Below are 22,951 nucleotides of genomic sequence, written 5' to 3' on the forward strand. Positions count from 1 at the left end.
CTACCAGTAACCCTCTATATTCTTATGAGGAGCAAATAGTCTCAGATATCTTGCTGAGATTTAAACCAAATCAGAACATTTAGTTCGGAGTGGAATGAAAAAGTAGTTTATCCACTATGATCACTGATAATCTTGTATGTGTTGTCTAGAATCTTAACTTTCTTTCACTTATATGGAATGCTTACTTATTATGGGAAGAGGCATATGTGAGAGGGTGTGCATGCTAAGTCACTTTATTCGTCTCCAATTCTGCAACCTCATGGGCTGTAGCCCACCAGGCTCCTCTGTCCATAGGATTCTCCAACCAAGAATACTGGAGTGGGTTGCCATGCTGCCTCCAGGGGATCTTCCTGACCCAGGGATCGAACCCACATTACTTACCTTTTCAACATTGGCAGGTGTGTTCTTTACCACTATCGCCATCTGGGAAGCCCATACGTGAGAGCACTGTGCAATGAATCCCCTCTTTTGGGTTTTGAGACTAAGCCAACATAATTGTGAGCATGCACAGTAATATTTCAAAAATAATGACTGATTATTTGGCTGTAGATCTTCATAAGCCTCATATATTTGTGCAAATGTCTTTCACTATTCTTTATTTGCACTCTTTTGAAGAATCTAAATAACTTGAAAAGCATATAAACAGGTTCTCCTTTGAATGCTACATTGATAACTTCTGTCCTCTCACCCTTAACATAAACTGCAGAAGTATCTCTTAATTATTGTAGATTTGGGTGGTAGAATATGAGTTGTAAGCATCAGATCTCCATTGGTTATTGGGTTAAGACATAAGGAAATGAGATCAGCACTTCTCATGATCCTTCGGGACAGGAAACCAAGAACCTTCAGTGTTCAGGGGTGAACAAAAGTTCAAGATCTTTTGATCTTGATCAAAAGTTCAAGAGCTGATGATCAGATGTTCAAAAAGTTTACAAGCCCATTGTTCAACAGAAATTTATTAGTAACTAAACTATATAAACTTACAATCAAATAAATTATACTAAATGCAAAGGCAATAAATACTCAAAACTTCTCATTTATCATTTATTCTCCTACATTGCTGTGTTCCCTACATTCTTCAGGTTGTTGATTTTATTGTCTCCTGTGGAGGGAGTACAAACTAACCATGCTGCCACACAGCTCTTTCTATTCTTTCTTCAGGAAAGTCTTGTGGACAGTTTGACATCAGCTATAGTGGGAGAACTCACACCACAGAAACCCGCAAATACTACACTTCAGGTTTGACTTGTTGTTTTGTTGACTGTTTAGATATAGAAAGTGGTTAAAAACACCTTTGCACAGCAAAGGATATCATAGATTAAATTAGAAAAAAGCTGAATAAATGGGAGAAGATATTTGCAAATGATATAACTGATGAGAACTTCCCTGTAGCTCAGTCAGTAAAGAAGCTGCCTGGAATGAAGGAGACCCAGGCTCAGTCCGTGGGTCGGGAAGATTCCCTGGAGGAAATGAGAGGCAACCCACTCCGGTGTTCCAGCGCGGAGAGTCCCGGGGACAGAGGAGCCTGGTGGGCTGCAGCTGATGGCCTAATACGCAACGCGTATGAATAGCTTATGCAACTCAACATCAAAAAACAAACAACCCAATTAAAAAACGGGCAGAAGACCTGAACAGACAGCGTTTCAAAGAGGACATTCAGATAGCCAACAGGCATATGAAAAGATACTCAATATAATAAATCATTAGAGAAATGCAAATCAAAACCACACACACACAAAAGGAACCCCCCCCACAACACACAATAAGACGTCACCTTACATCTACCAGAATGGGGTCATCATAAAGGACAGAAATAGCAAACGCTGGCAAAGATGTAGACAAAAGGGAACGTTTGTTACTCTCAAGTGGGAATGTAAATCTGTGTAGCCACTGTGGAACAACAGTATGGAATATGGAGTTTTCTCAAAAACTAAAAATAGAGCTGTTATTAATATATGACCCAGCAATTTCATTCCTGAGTATATATTTGAAAAAAATGAAAACACTAATTTAAAAAGATGCATGCACTCCGGTGTTCATAGCAACATTATTTAAAATTGCCAAAATATGGAAGCAACCTAAGTGCACCTCAAAAGATGAATAGATAAAGATGTAGAAAAGTACGCACATACACAGAGGAATAACTCAACCACAAAAAAGAATGAACTTTTGTCATTTGCAACAACATGGATAGACTTATGCTAAGCGAAAAAAATCAGAGAAACACAAAAACAGTATTATACTTCAATTAAGAAGCAAATTATACTAAAGAATACTTTGTGTCTGTAACTATCACATTATAAATGGCACCAAAATGGAGGGAATGTTGTTCCAGTGCTCAAAAGCATTTTCCAATTCAAAAAAGTCTCTTTTATTATTGATGAACTAGTGAAGTTCTTCGTACATTTTTGTTGTTTCACATTCACCTTGCTCATTAATGTAAACAAAGTCCTTAATGAATATTCATTTATGGGTACACTCGGTAGGCAATTGCAACCATAAGTTGACCATGAAAACAGTTTTTCAAAAATCAGTGAAAGCATTCCATGAGATTGAATTCGCTATGTGAAATTGACAGGAGAGTATTGTATATTTCTAAATTGTTTGCTACACATCTCTGTTATCATTAAAAATATTTCTCACTTCTGCTGAGACATACCTGGATAATAATTTAAGTGCTCTGAGGTAGCTGCAGGAATTTAATTACTTTGCAGAATATCAACAACCTGGCAGAAACACTTCTTGCTGCTTGCATGGGGAAGTAGTAAGATCTTAATGTCCTTAGTGTACTAAGACCTTGCTGCACTCAAGTGGGAAGCGGGTGAGCAGGAAGAACTAGTAATGCCCACCTGCTACGTGTTCCCGTATAGTTACTCCTCCAAAACGTGCCCACAGCAGTGAGGTGAAGACAGAGGTGACACAGATGGGGCAGAACTCTAGATGACTTGTCTCCTTGCCCTGCGCCCCTCTGAGAGGCGCCTGTAACACTCTCTGTGCCCCTGGGGTTCTGCCAGGCTTGGGAGAAAAGCTTCCCACGTCATGCACTTGCACACTGGTATGTAAGAAATTCCTGGAACCATCCCTGTGGTTTCGCCTGTGGAGATGCCTGCACACCCTGGACTCTTCCCTAAGAGCCAAACTTGGAAAGCTCAGAGCCACATTCTACCTGGGGGTGGGAGGGGACCCCAGAGGCAGCACTGGAGTCAGTCTCTTCAGACAGCATCTTGACCCCTGCTTTCCAAGGCCCTCAGGAAACCCAGGTCTTCATAACATGCTTCCCGGGCAACCAGATTTGAAGCATCACGGAGGGAGAGTGCCAGAGGTCAACACATTCACCATCTTCACTCTCTCCTGTTTTATTTCTTCACTGTCATGATACACCCAGCTCGGGGAGTTTGAGTAGCTGATGTTGTGACAATTTGCTGATGCTGTGCTGCTTAGATTTCCTGCTTTTTCTTAATGTGGACAATTTACTGAGCTGCAATGAGAATGACCTCTGTTCTGATGAATTGATTCTGCTGACATTTAGTATTTAAGGAGAACAAAGACAGGTAGAGAAAATGGATGAAGTAGATGAAGGAACGGCTACAGAATCCAGCAGCCCCTGAAACTCAGCATCTTCCTGCCAGGATAGCATCATGGCTTCCAAGAGTCTGCAGAGTGAGGATGCAGACATTCAATTCTTTTTTGTGCTACTGAGAACCATCCTCCCAGAAAACCACACAAGTATTAGAGCTATTTTCTCAATAATTTTACAGAGAAACTTAAAATGAAAATTTGTTGCCCAAAGCAAATGGTGTTTAAAAAATCCCTAGATAGATAGATATGTGTGCTTAGTCACTCAGTCATGTCCAACCCTTTGTGACCCTTTGCACTGTAGCCCACCAAGTTCCTCTGCCCATGGGGTTCTCCAGGCAAGAATAGTGGAGTGGGTTGCCATGACCTCCTCCAAGGCATCTTCCCCACCCAGGGATCGAACCCAGGTTTTCCACATCGCAGGCAGATTCTTCACCTTCTGAGCCATGAGGAAAGCATAGACCTAGCCATAGACTATCTAATGAATAGACATAGATACAGATATAAATAAAGATATATCTTCAAGCTTTTTTTTTTTAAGAGACAAACCAGTAACATAAAATAAATATGTAAATAACCAAGAACACTTATTTTAAAACTTTCTAAAGAAATCATCTGGTTTGTTCTAAAATCTAAATTCATTGCTTGGAAAAAAAAATCACATTCCGTACTGCCAGTGTTTACAAGTCAACACATTATAATTGTCCATAGAAGAGGTTACATACCAAATCAAGGTCCCTAACACTAGCCTGGAATAAGAACCCTCTCAGATCCTCTCCAATTTGCAGATCCTGGGATTGACACATCTCCCATATCTGCAGTGGCTCAGTGGTAAAGAACTCGCCTGCTATGCAGGAACCGCGGGAGACGTGGGTTCCATCTCCGAATCCAGAAGCTCCCCCTGGAAAAGCAAATGGTGACCCACTCCAGTATTCTTGCCTGGAGAATTCCACGGATAAAGGAGCCGGGTGGGCTACAGTCCATAGAGTCGCAGACAGCCGGACATGACTGAAGTGACTTAACACTCACCCACGCACATCACCTTCTAACTTAGCCTAGGTATGTCAGGCTTTAGAGTTTGTAAAAGGGATCAGGGCTTTATTGGGCCTGGAGAGCACAGAAAGTTAAGGGTGGCGTTCCCTTCTCTCCTGGTTCCTGAGCATCCAGGGTTCGCTTTAATGAAACTGAGACCTTGAGACCCAGATCAGGACACTTTGCTACTGGCTGGCCGGGCTGCTCTAGGGGTGATGGGGCCTCTGCCTTCCAGCTGCAGAGCTGGGAAATGCACTCCCATCAGGAAGGACCGCATCAGGTGGGGAAGGACTCTGGGCCTTTCCAATCAAACTCTTTCCTTTGAAGCAGAAGCCACTGACAAAGGTGATTTTGCTGCTTTCTGCATATGAGTTAGGGCTTCCCTGGTGGCTCAGTGATAAAAGAATCCACCTGCCAGTGAAGGAGACAGCAGCTTCCACCCCGGGGTTAGGAAGGTCCCTGGAGGAGGAAACAGCAGCCCACTCTGGTATTCTTGTCGGAAGAATGCCGTGGACAGAGCAGCCTGGGCTGCTACAGCGGGCGATAGGGTCATAAAGAGTCGCACAAGACAGCATGCACATACACGCAGTTAAGAGCCCAAGGCCGTATTCGTCTTCTGTCTTAATTTGAAAAACATAACAGAGTAATAACTTGGGTTTCCAATTTGCAAATAGACCATCATCAATAGAATTTAATTTGACCAAAATTCTAGGTTTTTGGAATTTATCTCAAATCCCCTAAGTTTTAAAAGCAGATGTTTTTGGGTCACCAAATCAGAGAAAGCAGGGTCGCACTTTATTGCCAATACCCAGATGTTTTCCTGTCCTGTTAATATATAAACCCTACAACTAAAGATCATCCATCTGGTCTACCAGCTGCCCAGTGCCTTTTCCAAAGTCTGGAGCTGTGCTGTGAGGTTGAGAGCAGCAGCTACATTTAGGTAAGCAGGGGACCCTCCTAGGTAGAAAAAGGGATGTGGATAGTACAGCTACTGGGGATAACAATGATGCCCTGTGGCATAATAATGGAGACTAACAGCATTCCTGAGGGGGGACCCAGAAGTGAAGACCCATTAAGATAACGCTGCTGTGGTGTCAATTGAAAGGTGTGTGGGGTGTGTGTTTGTGTGTGTGTAGAACTTACTACTGGGAATTACACTTAGTCTCATATTAGTGTGGGAACAACAGCAAAACTTAATCCACATTAAGTGCTTGGAGGCCCACCCAAGATGGACGGGTTATGATGGAGAGTTCTGATAAAACGTGGTCCACTGGAGAAGGGAATAGCAAACCACTTCAGTATTCTTGCCTTGAAAACCCCAAGAACAGTATGAGAAGGCAAAAAGATAGGACACTGAAACATAAACTCCCCAGGTCGGTAGGTGCCAATATGCTACCGAGGATCAGTGGAGAAATAACTCCAGAAAGAGTGAAGGGATGGAGCCAAAGCATAGACAATGCCCAGGAGGGGATGTGACTGGTGATGGAAGTAAGTCTGATGCTGTAAAGAGCAATACTGCATGGGAACTGGGAATGTTAGGTCCATGAATCAAGGCAAATTGGAAATGCTCAAAGAGGAGATGGCAAGAGTGAACATCAACATTTTAGGAATCAGAGAACTAAAATGGACTTGGAATGGGTGAATTTAACTCAGGTGACCATTATATCTACTGCTGTGGGCAAGAATCTCTTAGAAGACATGGAGTAGCCATCATAGTCAACAAGAGAGTCTGAAATGCAGTACTTGGATGCAGTCTCAAAAATGGCAGAAGGATCTGTTCGTTTCCAAGGCAAACAATTCACTATCACAGTAATCCAAGTCTATGCCCCAACCAGTAATGCTGAAGAATCTGAAGTTGAACAGTTCTTTGAAGACCTACAAGACCTTCTAGAACCAACACCCAGAAAAGATGTCCTTTTTGTTATAGCAGACTGGAATGCAAAAGTAGGAACTCAAGAAATACCTGGAGTAACAGGGAAATTTGGCCTTGGAGTACAGAATGAAGCAGGGCAAAGGCTAAGAGAGGTTTGCCAAGAGAATGCTCTGGTCATAGCAAACACCCTCGTCCAACAACACTAGAGAAGACTCTACACAAGGACATAACCAGATGGTCAATATGGAAATCAGATTGATTATATTCTTTGCAGCCAAAGATGGAGAAGCTCTATACAGTCAGCAAAAACAAGACTGGGAGCTGTCTGTGGCTTGAATCATGAACTCTTTAGTGCCAAAATCAGACTGAAATGGAAGAAAGTATGGAAAACCACTAGACCATTCAGGTATGAACTAAAGCAAATCCTTTACAATTATACAGTGGAAGTGAGAAATAGATACAAGGGATTAGATCTGATATACAGTGCCTGACAAACTATAGATGGAGGTTTGTGACATTGTACAGGAGGCAGTGATCAATATCATCCCCAAGAAAAAGAAATGCAAAAAAGCAAAATGGCTATCTGAGGAAGCCTCACAAATTGCTGTGAAAAGAAGGGAAGCCAAAAGCAAAGAAGAAAAAGAAAGATATACCCAATTGAATGCAGAGTTCCAAAGAATAGCAAGGAGAGATAAGAAAGCCTTCCTCAGTCATCAGTGCAAAGGGATAGAGAAAACAATAGACCCGGAAAGACTAGAGATTTCTTCAAGAAAATTAGAGATACCAAGTGAACATTTCATGCAAAGATGGGCTCAAGAAAGTACAGGAATGGTAGGGACCTCACAGAAGCAGAAGATATTAAGAAGAGATGGCAAGAATACACAGAGGAACTGTACAAAAAAGATCTTTACAACCCAGATAACCACAATGGCATGATCACTAACCTAGAGTCAGACATCCCAGAATGTAAAGTCAAGCAGGCCTTGGGAAGCATCACTATGAACAAAGCTAGTGGCGGTGATGGAAGTCCAGTTGAGCTATTTCAAATCCTAAAAGATGAGGCTGTGAAAGTGCCGCAATCAGTATACCAGCAAACCTGGAAAACTCAGCAGTGGCCACAGGACTGGAAAAGGTCAGTTTTCATTCCAATCCCAAAGAAAGGCAATGACAAAGAATGCTCAAATTACCAAACAATTGCACTCGTCTCACACGCTAGCAAAGTAATCCTCAAAATTCTCCAAGCTAGGCTTCAACATTTTGTGAACTGTGAACTTCCAGATGTTCAAGCTGAATTTACAAAAGGAAGAGGAACCAGAGATCAAATTGCCAACATCTGTTGGATCATTGAAAAAGAGAGTTCCAGAAAAACATCTACTTCTGCTTTACTGACTATGCCAAAGCCTTTGACTGTGTGAATCACAACAAACTGAAAATTCTTCAGGAGATGGGAATACCAGACCACCTGACCTGCCTCCTGAGAAATCTGTATGCAGGTCAGGAAGCAACAGTTAGAACTGGACAGGGAACAACAGACTGGTTCCAGATAGGAAAAGGAGTACCTCAAGGCTGTATATTGTCACCCTGCTTATTTAATTTATATGCAGAGTACATCATGAGAGATGTTGGACTGGATGAAACACAAGCTGGAATCAAGATTGATGGGAGAAATATCAATAACCTCAAATATTCAGATGACATCAACCTTACGGCAGAAAGCAAAGAACAACTAAGGAGCCCCTTGATGAAAATGAAAGAGGAGAGTGAAAAAGTTGGCTTAAAACTCAACTTTCAGAAAACTAAGATCATGGCATCTGGTCCCATCACTTCTTGGCAAATATATGGGGAAACAGTGAGAGACTTTATTTTGGGGGCTCCAAAATCACTGCAGATGGTGACTGCAGTCCTGAAATTAAAAGACGCTTTCTCCTTGGAAGGAAAGTTATGACCAACCTGGACAACATTTTAAAAAGCAGAGACATTACTTTGCCAACAAAGGTCTGTCTAGTCAAAGCTATGGTTTTTCCAGTAGTTATGTATGGATGTGAGAGTTGGACTATAAAGAAAGATGAGTACTGAGGAATTGATGCTTTTCAACTGTGGTGATGGAGAAGATTCTTGAGGGTCCCTTGGACACCAATGAGATCCAACCAGTCTATCCTAAAGGAAATCAGTCCTGAATATTCATTGGAAGGACTGATGCTGAAGCTGAAACTCCAACACTTTGGCCACCTGATGTGAAGAACTGACTCACTGGAAAAGACCCTGATGCTGGGAAAAATTGAAAGTGGGAGGAGAAGGGGATAGCAGAGGATGAGATGGCTGGATGGCATCACTGACTCGATGGACATGAGTTTGAGAAAGTTCCAGGAGTTGGTGATGGACAGGCAAGCCTGGCGTGCTGCAGTCCATGGGGGTCACAAAAAGTCAGACACGACTGAGGGACTGAACTGAACTGAACTGAACAGTACTTGTGATGGAGTTTGCTTATAGTGTATTCATAGCACAGGACTTCATGCACCTAATGTCTAAAAATTAATTTGTGAGAGTCTTAGGGAAAAGAAAGATTGAACTGATTTGTGGGTCCATGCTCAATCTTGTTGGTTTTTTTGTGACTCCCTGAAAGGTAGCCCGCCAGACTCCTCTTTCCATGGGGTCTTCCAGGCAAGAACACTGAAGTGGGTGCCATTTTTTTTCTTCCAGGGGATCTTCCCAACCCAGGGATGGAACTCATATCTCCTGTGTCTACTTGGCAGGCAGATTCTTTATGACTTAGCTACCTGGGAAGCCTGAACTGATTTACCCATATTTATTATCTACAAATGTTGTTGGACATTTAACTTGCATATGCATGATCATCCTTTAGTGTAGTGCACATAAAATTATTGGCATCTATGAAATATTTCAAGAAGAAAAGCTGACAGCAAGCAGAATCCCATGGGCCTCCTGGGTGCAAAACACTTTCTGTGCCCTCCATTTCTTGATTATGGGAAATAGGCTTCATTCAGCCTCCAAGATCTTCCCTAAATTCCAACAGGTAGGTTCAAACAGTTGCTAATTATGGAAAGGAGGAGATCTGGATACGGAGGAACAGAAATAACAGTGCGCTCTTGGGGCAGGGTCCTGACTCTTCCTCCAGGGATACTCATGACAATATCTTTGAGCTGTTTTGCAGGAACTAAAATCCTCACCAGGTGGGAGAATTTAAAGATATGCTACCCACAAGCTTGTAGACCCCAGACCAGTTGGAACCAGAAGGTTGATGATGCTGATGCCCACTCACCCCAATCAGAAGAATGTCTACAAGCTGATCATACCCCTCTTTAAATCATGCCTATAAAACTTCTCACCAGATGGAGACACACAGTCTTGAAGGCATTAGCCCTCTGTGGCCCCCTTTGCCTGGCAAAGCAGTAAAGCTTGTTTTTTCTACTTTACACAAAACTGTCTGAGGTTTAATTAATGTGATGGGGTACAGGGATCAGATTTGACTTCCAAGCCTCTTTCCATTAGTGTGTACTTTCCAGCATGAAAAGGGAAAATCTGTGGGACTTTATAAGGTAGAAGCCAGAGATGGCTCTGGGTCCACCTAGCTTAATCAAGGTCATAAAAAATGTCCACACTTGTGAAAAATTTCTAGTCAACACTAATGACTTTAAAATTTTAAAGTTGAATTTTTCTAGCTTTTAAAAATATCTCCAAAAAATAAAAAAATAAAAATATCTCCAGATGTGGAGGAAAAAAAATTGATATAACCACTTTACAAGTTGATTATACCCAAAGATAGTTTGCTTTGTAACCAGACATATTATTCACCAAAAGTTGTCTTTAAAAAAAGTAAACTGAGTTGATTATACATTATTTCATTTAATGCTTAAAAATTGAGAAAAAATATTCTTGTGCAGTTTTGTGTGTGTGTGTTTTCCAGATAAACAGAATGTTAGAGAAATGAGGTGTGCTTCCCTGGTCTGTGCAGCTGTTTACCCCAGGTCTGAATCTGCAGGCCGGGTCTTTTGACCCTGAGATCTTCCCATGGTAACACAGTGGCCTCCCAAGACTGTCTCCTGGGCAGGCATCCCTTGAAACCGTGTTTTGTGGTAGCCCAAATAAAGCAATGGGTTTCCCTGGTGCCTCTATGGTAAGGAACCCACCTGTTAATACAGGAGATGCAGGTTGGATCCCTGGGTCAGGAAGATCCCCTGAAGTAGGAAATGGCAGTCTTTTCCAGTATTCTTCCTGGAAAATCCCATGGACGGAGGAGTCTGGTGGGCTACAATCCATGGGGTCACAGAAGAGTAGGACATGACTTAGCCACTAAACAAAACAAAATAAAGCAACTCTGTGCCCTGAATATCTGATAAAGTGTGAAATGTGAAGTGGATAACACCTGTCAATGACAAAGACAAATGAAGCACTTTATTATAAAAGTTTAATGGGGTAAAAATGAAAAATTTACACTTATTATTCATAGCTCAGTAGGCTTGTGGCAAAATACATTTACTTACTGAGACCCTATGCCCTCCAACTGGGAAAACAGCAATAGGCAGAATGAATGACACCATCTCAGCCTCCTCAACTCAGGCTCCCAGGATCAGAGCCCTTCCATGCTGGTGTTATAAGAACCATTAAATAATCCAAAGTCATGAAGCCAGAAGACCTGAACATTCACTAAAATCTTCAACAGCTTCCAGGCTCCATGCAACCATTTTGGGCTTGACTCTTTTTCATTTGTAAAATGAACAGACTTTGTAAATCCCTGTAGATTCTGAAAAGTCATCTTACACACAAGAACTAGAGTTCTGCAAACTCTGAGGTCTTAGCTCCACCCCCAACCCCCCCACGCCCCACCCCTCCTGGTGGCCGTAGCTCTTCTTCTCAGGGATCCAAGGCCCAAAAGAGAAATGCAGCCCCCATGGCACAAGGCCAACAGTGAGATCTTTCTTGGCATATTGTTTAGTCGCTAAGTCATGTTCAACTCTTTGTGACCTCATGGACTGCAGCACCGCAGGCTTCCCTGTCCTTCACTATCTCCCAGAGCTGGCTCAAGTTCATGTCCACTGAGTCAGTGACGCTGTTAAACCATCTCATCCTCTGCTGCCCTCGTCTCCTTTCGTCTTCAATTTTTGCATGATGCAAGTCTAATCATGCTATCACTTTTAATCTTCTGTTATCTACCCATATTGTCAAGATAGGGACTTCCCTGGTAGTTCAGATGGTAAAGAATTTGCCTGCAATGCAGGAGACTCTAGTTCGATCCCTGGGTCAGGAAGATCCCTGATGAAGGAAATAGCAACCCACTCCAGTACTCTTTCCTGGAGAATTCTATTGACAGAGGAGCCTGGTGGGCTATAGTCTGTGGGGTTGCAAAGAGTTGGACACGACTGAGCAACTAACACACTTATTGTCAAGATAAAGAAGACCAAGCCCCTCAGCTTATTGTAATAAGCATCCTTTAAATCTGGTCCTTGGGCCTCAGCCTCATCTCTCACCTGTCCCCCCTCCACACCTCTGTAGGCTGGTCATGATCGCCAGCTGGTATTTCCACTTCTCAGTGCAGCTCCACGAATCTCCAAGGCAGAGCCTGTGCTGATGTCTGGGTCTGCAATCATATCCTCCTGTGACCAGAAGCTAAGAACCTCTCTTCTGGAACAGTTTTAACTCTGCTAAGAGAACAGGGTTTGGAATCTGTGAGACCTTGTCTAAATTCCCAGCTTTACCACTTAGAAACTCTGCATGTCAATGAATCTTTCTAAGCTTTAGCCCCCTTAAATTGTGAATGCATGTGTGCATGCTAAGTCACTTCAGTCCTGTCCAACCTTTTTGCAACCCTATGAACTGTAGCCAGGCTCCTTGGTCCATGGAATTCTCCAGGCAAGAATACTCAAGCTGGTTGCCATGCCCTCCTCCAGGGGATCTTCCCAACCCAAGGATCAAACCCACATCTCTTATATCTCCTGCATCAGCAGGTGGGTTCTTTACCACTAGCATCATGTGGGAAGCCCTAAATTGTGAATAAGCATATTTAATTCAGAATTGTTGCTGAGGATAAATACTATGATGAATGGAAGGCATCTAAAACAGTGCCTGGCACAAATAAATCATTCAATAAATAGTAGATAGTATGTGTCTATGCATGCTCAGTCTTGCCGAACTCTTTGGGACCCCATTGACTATAGCCCATCAGGTTCCTCTGTCCATGGAATTTTCCAGGCAGGAATATTGGAGTGGGTTGCCATTTCCTTCTCCCGGGGATCTTCCAGACCCGGGGACTGAACCCACATCTCTCGCATCGCCTACATTGGCAGGTGAGTTCTTTACCAGTGAACCACCTGGGAAGCCATATTAGATGGTATATTTATTATTATTAGGTTAGACCCAGCTAGAGCTATTCCTCCTCCAGAAAGAGTCCTCTGAATGTCTCTAAATCTCTCCTCAAGCCCTAACCTACCATTCCATGGGAGGAATTAAGAGCTCTTCCAAGTACAGAGGTTCTTCATTGACAGAGCTGTGGCACAGTCTTATTGTCTGAGCACTTTCCAGACAAGAAAAGGAAACATTTCTTCTTTCTAAAAACTAAGATCCTGGCATCCGGTCCCATGGCTTCATGGCAAATAAATGGAGAAACAATGAAAACAATGACAGACTTTATTTTGGGGCACTCCAAAATCACTGCAGATGGTGATTGCACCCAAGAAATTAAAAGACACTTGCTCCTTGGAAGAAAAGCTATGACCAGCCTAGACAGCATATTATAAAGCAGAGACATTACTTTGCTAAAAAGGTCTGTCTAGTCAAAGCTATGGTTTTGCCAGTAGTCATGTATGCATGTGAGTTGGACTATAAAGAAAGCTGAGCACCGGAGAATTGATGCTTTTGAACTGTGGTGTTGGAGAAGACTCTTGAGAGTCCCTTGGACTGCAAGGAGATCCAACCAGTCCATCCTACAGGAAATCAGTCCTGAATATTCATTGGAAGGACTGATGCTGAGGCTGAAACTCCAATACTCTGGCCATCTGATGTGAAGAACTGACTCACTGGAAAAGATCCTGATGCTGGGAAAGATTAAGGACAGCAGGAGAACAGAATGACAGAGGATGATATGGTTGGATGGCATCACTGACTCGATGGGCATGAGTTTGAGCAAGTTCAAGGAGTTGGTGATGGGCAGGGAAGCCTGGCATGCTGCAGTCCATGGGGTCACAAAAAGTCGGGCACGACTGAGCGACTGAACTGAACTGAACTGACCTACTGTCATCATAGGGCCTGAGAGCCCTCCCCATTTCCTTAGCCTCCTGACTGTCTTTTATTGATGTTTCTGTTTATATCTTTTGCAATGTGTGTGCCCACACTGATGAAATATATTGTCACATATTTTTTTCTTTGAAATATAATTTAAAATGTTATTCTTATTTTTATTGTATTACAGTTGTTTTACAATGCTGTGTTAGTACAACAAAGCCAATCAGCTGTGTATATACATATGTCCCCTCTCTCTTGCACCTCCCTCCCACCACTCCCCATCCCACCCATTATTTGCAGAGATGTGGATGGAACCTCTCCCTTCTCCAGGGGATCTTCCTGACCCAGGGATCAAACCAAGTTTGCTGAATTGCAGGCAGGTCCTTTAATGTCTGAGCTACCAGGGAAGCCAATGGATGGAACTAGAGACTATCATACAGAGTGAAGACGCCACAATTTTTAACATATTATTTTAAATACATTTCTAAAAGGTCATACCTTTCCGTCAAGTTTTTTTGCCCTCGTGTTACATTTTTCAAGTTGTTGCTGTTCAATCATTCAGTCGTGTCTGACTCTGCAAACCCATGGACCTCCCTGTCCTTCACCATCTCCCGGAGCTTGCTCAAACTCATGTCCATTGAGTCACTGATGCCATCCAACCATTTCATCCTCTGTTGCCCCCTTCTCCTCCTGCTCTCAATCCTTCCAGCATGAGGGTCATTTTGAGGTAAGGCCAAGCAAAAATCACATTCCCAAGACTTGAATAAGTATTTGAATTGTTCAATTTTTGGCCATTTTTTGGCATTAGTTGCATTTATTTCTTCTCTTCTTACTTGCTTGCAAATTCCCAGGAAACAGCAACTAAGTTTTCATACAACTCAATATCCTTCACAATTTCTTGCACATTATAGTCCTTAGTTAAATATTTGCTAAGTGACTTATTGACACATTAAATAAGAGACAAATGATTGAAGTGTTATATATTAGAAAAATGCAGTGTTTATCTACATTCAGCTGATAAGTAAGTAGCAGCATTCCTTTATCTCTTGGAAAAGTCTCTGGAACATTTTGCAAAAAAAAATAGAACTTACATTTTTTTTTTTCCTGCCTACAGAATGAACAGCAAACTACCCTGTTCTTTTACCATAAAAAATATATATAGTGTTAACTGTGGGAATAGACTCTTTTGTCTTTTCAGGATCTCCAGTACATAGGTTGCATGCTGGGAATTATTTTTCTTGATTTCTATCGTGGCTTTCTTGTTAGGCACCAAGAGGAATCTTTATAGATACAGCATTTGGTTTCTGTTCTTTGAGAACATTTCTGCAGCAGCTATTCTTAGAAACCTTTGTGGGAGGCCAAGCTCCACCTCTGTGGCGAGTGAGTCACCACTGTTTCACTAATTACGCATTATTCCTACTGAAGATTATGGGTCTAAATAGCTACAAAACCAAATCCAAGGAACCTGGGCGCTAATTGGGCTGAAAACATCCCTTGGCTCAAGCCCGAAGGCGGGAGATACGCAGTCAATTAAGCTCTAATGGGCAGACCCAGGGACCACTGCTCTCCTTTCCCTGCAACCACCCGGCTCAATTCGCCAGCTTCAAAACAGTGTGCATGGATTGTATGCCCCCTTAGTTCCCTGAAGCAATTTCCTGGTAAGTTCTGCTGCTCTAGTGTTGGAATTTCCTTTTCCAAAATATTAGTTAACAGTGTTTCTTTCGAGAAATCCTGTTTGTGAGGCACCATGATGGCTCCTGGGCTTCCCTGGTGGCTCAGCTGGGAAAGAATCCACCTGCAACGTGGGAGACCTGGGTTCAACCCTTGGGTTGGGAAGATCCCCTGGAAGAGGGTGTGGCAATCCACTCCAACACCCTTGCCTGGAGAATCCCCATGGACAGAGGAGACTGGCTGGCTACAGTCCATGGGGTTGCAAAGAATCAGACACGACTGAGAAACTAAATATGATGGCTCCTGGGGTGACTAAGAGCATTTGCTTCACCATCTAGTGAGAAGAACAGAGACACAAAATTAAAAAGAGCTTCTGATGAAGGGTAGGAGATAAAACAGGGACACACTCAGAACTGGCTAAGCCTTCAACTCCAAATTGTAGCTCTGGGGTCATGGCAAGGGTCCTTTAATTTTTATTCAGGGTCTTAAATGGGTCATGATTAATAGGAAACTTCAGACAGACAGTTCTATTCTGCCCCTTTCACCTGAGGTATCGGTTAGGTCCAGAGGTATAAAAAAGCCACAGGACAGACAAGACACAGAACATTAAATTTACCTGATGGGCATTTTAAACAGTCTTGCATAGCGACCAACAGGTGTATCTGTCCAACACACATTTGCAGGGTGGTTATGGGTTCCATGTAGTCTTCCAGGCGCTGAGCACTGAACTCAATCAGCAGTGGCCCTGTTCTCATCGAGCATCACTTACAGGGAAATGGGAGACAATGAATGAATAAGTAAGGGAGCATACAGTACTTTGGAAGCTGAGAATCGTGGGACACAATAGAGCAAGATGTAGGATGTGAGTAAGGTGACCAACCATGTGCTTTTCCTGGTGCTGGGGAGTTTCCAGGACTTGGGACTGTCAAAGCTAAAACTGGAGAGTCCCAGCCAACCAGGACAGGTTTTTCATCCTAGGTATGGGAGGCATGGAGGAGTCAAAGGTGACTCTAAGGGTTTGGGCCAATATGAGGATGGACATGCCATTGACCACAAAGAGACAACAGAGGGTTACAGAAATGGTGAATGAAGCAGCACAGAACCTGGAGGGCTATTGCCACATATTAAGTTTAAGATGCTCATTAAACAATCCAGGGGATGTGCTGGGTCAGTAATTAGATACAAGTCTGAATTACAGGGGAAAAAAATCAAGGTAAAAGAAATAAATCTGGCTGCCATTAGAATATAGATACATTACATTTACTGCATTAAAGCCACTGGGCTGGATGCAATCATTGAGGGGGGTGTAGTTTCACTGGTGATGGGAACGATCCAGAAAAGGAAGGAATTTACTGATACAAAAAAAGAAATGATGATTTACAAAAGAGAAATAATGATTTGCAAACGAGATGGTCATGGACGAGTCAGAGGGGAGAGGAAGCACTGCACAAAAGGAGAGGTGATTCTAAATAGGAGAAGGAAGAGTTTATGCTTGGTTATAGTGGGAGGGGTGATAGTCTAAATGGCACAGGGAACTTGGAGACAGAAGTTTTGAAGTATATTAAATGAGTACTAAAAATACTCTTTGAACTAGAAGAGAGAACAGAGTAAGAATAGAAGAGAATAGGAAATACAGGAGTTCATTGCACCTAATATGAATAAGATTCTTTTTTTCTGAAGTGCATTTGTGTTTGCATCTTAGTCATGATATAATATTACTTACTGATTGCTCACTGGGGTGATACTGATTGCATACTGCAGTGATATTTGAGAGCTATTTCTTTCTGTGGTTATCAAAATAATCATAGTAACACTAGGAGCAGTACTGAGAAGAGCATCAATGATTGGAACTCACAGCCTTCCAGGAATGATGGAGAGTGACCCAGGGTCCTGGCTGACTATGCCAAGAAAAGGTTCTATATCATGGAGATGCGGGTGGAGGTGGGAACATGGCCCAGAATTGGCAGTGATGACTAAGCAGAATGTCTTCCTCCACGCCAGGCACAGTGGTGCACAGTGTGGGGCGGAAGCGGCTGGCACTGAAGCAGGTGGCAAGAGAAGCTACACCGTTGGGATAGCACTGGTATTCTGCAGGGAGTTGCCGATGCTCATGTCTTTTCAAGACAAATATAAGTGGCATCAAAGAAATTTGTCACTTATAGGTGGAGAATTCTGCAAGATCCCCACTTGGACTGAGAAGTGCATGTGCCCTCTTTCCCCTGCTTTGGGGCATGTTTCATATTCCTTGAATCACTAGGAAAAACACTGGCTGAAGGGGAAGCAGGCTAATATGTTTTGAGTGTCGGCTAAGTACCATGTAGCCATTATTTTATTCTCAGGAAAGCAATATGTGCTAAGATTATTCTAATTTGAGAGATAAAGAGACCGAGACACAGCACTTTTCTGGACTGTAGGTAAGTAGAAGCAGAGTCACAATTAGAGCCCACCTCTCCCTGACTTCAGAGACCAGGCTGTTTTTAATTATGCCACCTTGTAGATTTGGAATGTCTCCTGCATGCCCGCCAGTTATACTAGATGATATAAGATTGAGAGCTTTTCATTTAAGGTCAGGAACAAGATGGGGTGTCAACTCTCACCACTCTCATCTAACGTGATACTAGGAGCCCTAGCCACAGCAATCAGGCAAGAGAAAGAGACAAAAGACATTCAGATCAGAAAATAAGTAAAACTGTCTTTGATTATATCAATAATATGATCTTATATATAGAAAATTCTAAAGACTCCATTAAAGAACTGTTAAAAACAATCAACAGATTTGGAAAGCTGCAGAACCCAAAATCAACATGCAGGAATTAGTCATGTTTCTATTCTATAAAAAGGAAATATCTGAAAAATATACAAAGGGAACAATTCTGTTAACAATAGCATAATGATGAAAAAATGCTTAGGAATAAATTTAAGGAGTTGGAAGAAGTTGGAAAACCTGAAGACTGAGAACTATAGGACACTCAAAGAAATTAACAAAGAAACAATCAGCAAAATATTCCATGTTCATTGGTCAGAAGAATTAATATTGTTAAAAGGCCCAAACTACCCAAAGATAAAGACATCTATAGATTCTATGCAATCTCTATTAAATTTTCCAATGAGATATTTCACAGAAATTTTAAAAATAATCTTAATATTTGTATGGAATCACAGATAACCCCAAATAGCCAAAGAAAGTCTGATTAAAAGCAAAATTGGATGCATGATATTCCCTGATTTAAAACTACACTATAAAGCTATCATAATCAAGCCAGTATGGTTTTGGCATAAAAACAGACAAACAGACCAATGGAACAGAATCAACAGCCCAGAAATAAATCCTAGGATATGTGGTCAACTGGTAGTTGGCAAGAGAGCCAAGAATACTCAGTGAGGAAAGGACAGTCTCTTCAATAAATGGTGCTGGGAATACCGGATACCCCCATGCAGAGGAATAAAGTTGAAACCCCTTCTGATATTGCTTATAGAAATTAACTAAAAAGTGTATTAAAGACTTAAACATAAGACCTGAAGCTGTAAAACTTCTACAAAAAACCAAACAAATATTGGGTGAGTGTTCTAATAGATTATCTGTAAAACTGTTCTAACTGATCTCCTTGAATCCAAGTTCCTCGATGGCCCCTTTTCATTTTGACTCTAAACTTGAAAAATAGAACATTCGCAGAGATGATGTAAACAGATTTGAAAAGTGCTTTTATAATTACATATAAGGACAGAACTCTTCATGTTCTTTGGAACCCCCCCCCCCACACCATTGCCCTCCTGAGGAAACCACAGCCAACTTGCATCTAAGAGATGCCTGACACTGCAACTAACATCTAAGTGTTTTCCGACACCCTAGCTTACATTGAGCCAAACTCCAGACTAGAGTGATATACTGGCTCACAATAGAAATCAGTCAAGTGATCCCAGACCAGAAGAACAACTCATCTTAATCGTAAAAGTGTCAGATATATAAATGATTCTGGTTTTAACCCACTGATTTTGCATTAAAAACATAACTGATACAACAATGTGTGGCACAAACAGAAGATTAGACAGTTAAAGAAAAAATTCGGACCTAGAAGATCTGAAAACTCCAAAATGTATCAAATAGAGACTAAGAGATGGAAAAGATGAAAGAATGATATCTCCAGGATAGATTGAAAAAGTCCCATATGCGTCTAGCAGAGTTTCAGCAAGAAATAATAGAAACGCTGGTAAGAGGAAATATTTTGAAGTTCAGTTCAGTTGCTCAGTCATGTCTGACTATTTGAAACCCCATGGACTGCAGCACACCAGGCTTCCCTGTTCATCACCAACTTCAGGAGATTACCCAAACTCATGTCCATCAAGTCAGTGATGCCATCTAACCATCTCATCCTCTGTCATCCCCTTCTCCTCCTGCCCTCAATCTTTCCCAGCATCAGGGTCTTTTCCAATGAGTCAGTTCTTCCCATCAGGTGGCCAAAGTACTGGAGTTTCAGTTTCAGCATCAGTCCTTCCCATGAACATTCAGAACTGATTTCTTTTAGGATGGACTCGTTGTATCACCTTTCAGTCCAAGGGACTCTCAAGAGTCTTCTCCAACACCATAGTTCAAAAGCATCAATTTGTCAGTGCTCATCTTTCCTTATATGTGACTACTGGAAAAACCATAGCTTTGAATAGACAGACTTTTGTAAGCAAAGTAATGTCTCTGCTTTTTAATATGCTATCTAGGTTGGTCACAGCTTTTCTTCCAAGGAGCAAGTGTCTTTCTTTTAATTTCATGGCTACAGTCACCATCTGCAGTGATTTTGGAGCCCCCTAAAATAGTCTCTCACTCTTTCCATTTTTTCCCCTTCTATTTGCCATGAAGTGATGGGACTGAATGCCTTGATCTTAGTTTTCTGAAAGTTGAGTTTTAAGCCAACTTTTTCACTCTCCTCTTTCACTTTCATCAAGAGGCTCTTAAGTTCTTCTTTGCTTTCTGCCATAAGTGTGGTGTCATCTGCATATCTGAGATTATTGATATTTCTTCTGGCAATCTTGATTCCAGCTTGTGCTTCATCCAGCCCAGCGTTTCTCATGATGTACTCTGCATATAAGTTAAATAAGCATATAAGTTAAATAAGTTAAATATACAGCCTTGAGGTACTCCTTTCCTGATTTGGAACCAGTTCATTGTTCCATGTCCAGTTCTAACTGTTGCTTCTTGACCTGCATACAGATTTCTCAGGAGGCAGGTCAGGTGATCTGGTATTCCCATCCCTTGCAGAAATTTCCATAGTTCGTTGTGATCCATACGGTCAAAAGATTTGGCATAGTCAATAAAGCAGAAGTAGATGTTTTTCTGGAACTCTCTCACTTTTTTGATGATCCAATGAATGCTGGCAATTTGATCTCTGGTTCCTATGCCTTTTCTAAATTCAGATTGAACATCTGGAAGATCACAGTTCATGTGCTGTTTAAGCCTGACTTAGAGAATTTTGAGCATTACTCTGCTATGTGAGATGAGTGCAATTGTGTGGTAGTCTGAGCATTCTTTGGCATTGCCTTTCTTTGGGATTGGAATGAGAACTGACCTTTTCCAGTCCTGTGGCCACTGCTGAGTTTCCCAAATTTGCTGGCATATTGAATGCAGCACTTTAACAGCATCATCTTTTAGGATTTGAAATAGCTCAAGTGGAATTTCATCACCTCCACTAGCTTTGTTTATAGTGATGCTTCCTAAGGCCCGCTTGATTTCAGAGTCTGGGATGTCTGGCTCTAGGTGAGTGCTCACACCATCATGGTTATCTGGGTCATGATCTTTTTTGTACAGTTCTTCTGTGTATTCTTGCCACCTCCTCTTAATGTCTTCTGCTTCTGTTAGGTCCATACTATTCTGTCCTTTATTGTGCCCATCTTTGCATGATATGTTCCCTTGGTATCTCTAATTTTCTTGAAGAGATCTCTGGTCTTTCCCATTCTATTGTTTTCCTCTATTTCTTTGCATTGATCACTGAGGAAGACTTCCTTATCTCTCCTTGCTATCCTTTGGAACTCTGCATTCAAATGGGTATATCTTTCCTTTTCTCCTTTGCCTTTCACTTCTATTCTTTTATCTGCTATTTGTAAGGCTTCTTCAGACAACCATTTTGCCTTTTTGCATTTCTTTTTCTTGGGGATGGTCTTGATCCCTGTCTCCTGTACAATGTCACGAACATAGTTCTTCAGGCACTCTGTCTATCAGATCTAGTCCATTGGATCTATTTGTCACTTCCACTGTATAATTGTAAGGAATTTGATTTATGTCATACCTGAATGATCTAGTGGTTTTCCCTACTTTCTTCCATTTCAGTTTGATTTTGGCAATAAGGACTTCATGATTCGAGCCACAGTCAGTTCCCAGTCTTGCTTTTGCTGACTATATAGAACTCCACCTTTGACTGCAAAGAATATAATCAATCTGATTTCAGTATTGACCATCTGGTGAAGTCCATGTTTAGAGTCTTCTCTTGTGTTGTTTAAAGAGGCTGTTTGCTATGACCAGTCCATCCTCTTGGCAAAACTCTGTTAGCCTTTGACCTGTTTTATTTTTTGTTCCAAGGGAAAATTTGCCTGTTACTCCAAGTATCTCATAACTTTCTACTTTTGCATTCCAGTCCCCTATAATGAAAAGGATATCTTTTGGGGGTATTAGTTCTAGAAGGTCTTGTAGGTCTTCATAGAACCATTCAACTTCAACTTCTTCAGCATTACTGGTCGGGGCATAGACTTGAGTTACTCTAATATTGAGTGATTTACCTTGGAAATGAATAGAGATCATTCTGTCGTTCTTGAGATTGCATCCAAGTACTGCATTTCAGACTCTTTTGTTGTCTATGAGGACTACTCCATTTCTTCTAAGGGATTCTTGCCCACAGCAGTAGATATAATGGTCACCTGAGTTAAATTCACCCATTCCAAGTCCATTTTAGTTCTCTGATTCCTAAAATATTGATGTTCACTCTTTCCATCTCCCGTTTGACTACTTCTAATTTGCCTTGTTTCATGGACCTAGCATCCCAGGTTCCCATGCAGTATCGCTCTCTACAGCACCAGACTTGACTTCCGTCACCAGTCACATCCCCAGCTGTCTGTTATTTTTGCTTTGGCTCCATCCCTTCATTCTTTCTGGAGTTAGTTCTCCACTGATCTCCAGTAGCATATTGGGCACCTACTGACCTGGGGAGTTCATCTTTCAATGTCCTATCTTTTTGTGTTTTCATACTGTTCTTGGGGTTCTCAAGGCAAGAATATTGAAGTGGTTTGCCATTCCCTTCTCCAGTGGACCATATTTTGAAGGTATAATGCCTGACAGTTTTCCAAAATTGTTGCAAAACCTCAATCTTCAATTAACATCCAGTTCAGAATAACTGTGAATCCCAACAAATAAGAACCAGAACAATGTTAGATCTAGACATACACAGTTAAAATATAGAACACCAAAAGAGAGAAAAAAAATGTAACAAACTAAAATTGAGGGGCAATTTACAAAATATCTAGGCTTATTCTTCAAAAGTATGAAGGTTATGAAAAACAAAGAAGGACTGAGGAGCTTTTATAGAT

The 22,951-nt window shown here is 41.7% G+C and overlaps 1 long non-coding RNA gene across 1 annotated transcript; it reads left to right on the forward strand.

Moving 5' to 3' along the window:
- Window positions 1-299: 299 nt before the first annotated feature.
- Window positions 300-13,881, forward strand: LOC110123282 (uncharacterized). Its single transcript, XR_002309484.2, has 3 exons — window positions 300-398; window positions 1,162-1,239; window positions 12,916-13,881. It is a non-coding gene; the product is annotated as an uncharacterized lncRNA (long non-coding RNA).
- Window positions 13,882-22,951: the final 9,070 nt, after the last annotated feature.

This window comes from Odocoileus virginianus, chromosome 34 (assembly GCF_023699985.2).
Source record: "Odocoileus virginianus isolate 20LAN1187 ecotype Illinois chromosome 34, Ovbor_1.2, whole genome shotgun sequence".
Taxonomy (NCBI): domain Eukaryota; kingdom Metazoa; phylum Chordata; class Mammalia; order Artiodactyla; family Cervidae; genus Odocoileus; species Odocoileus virginianus.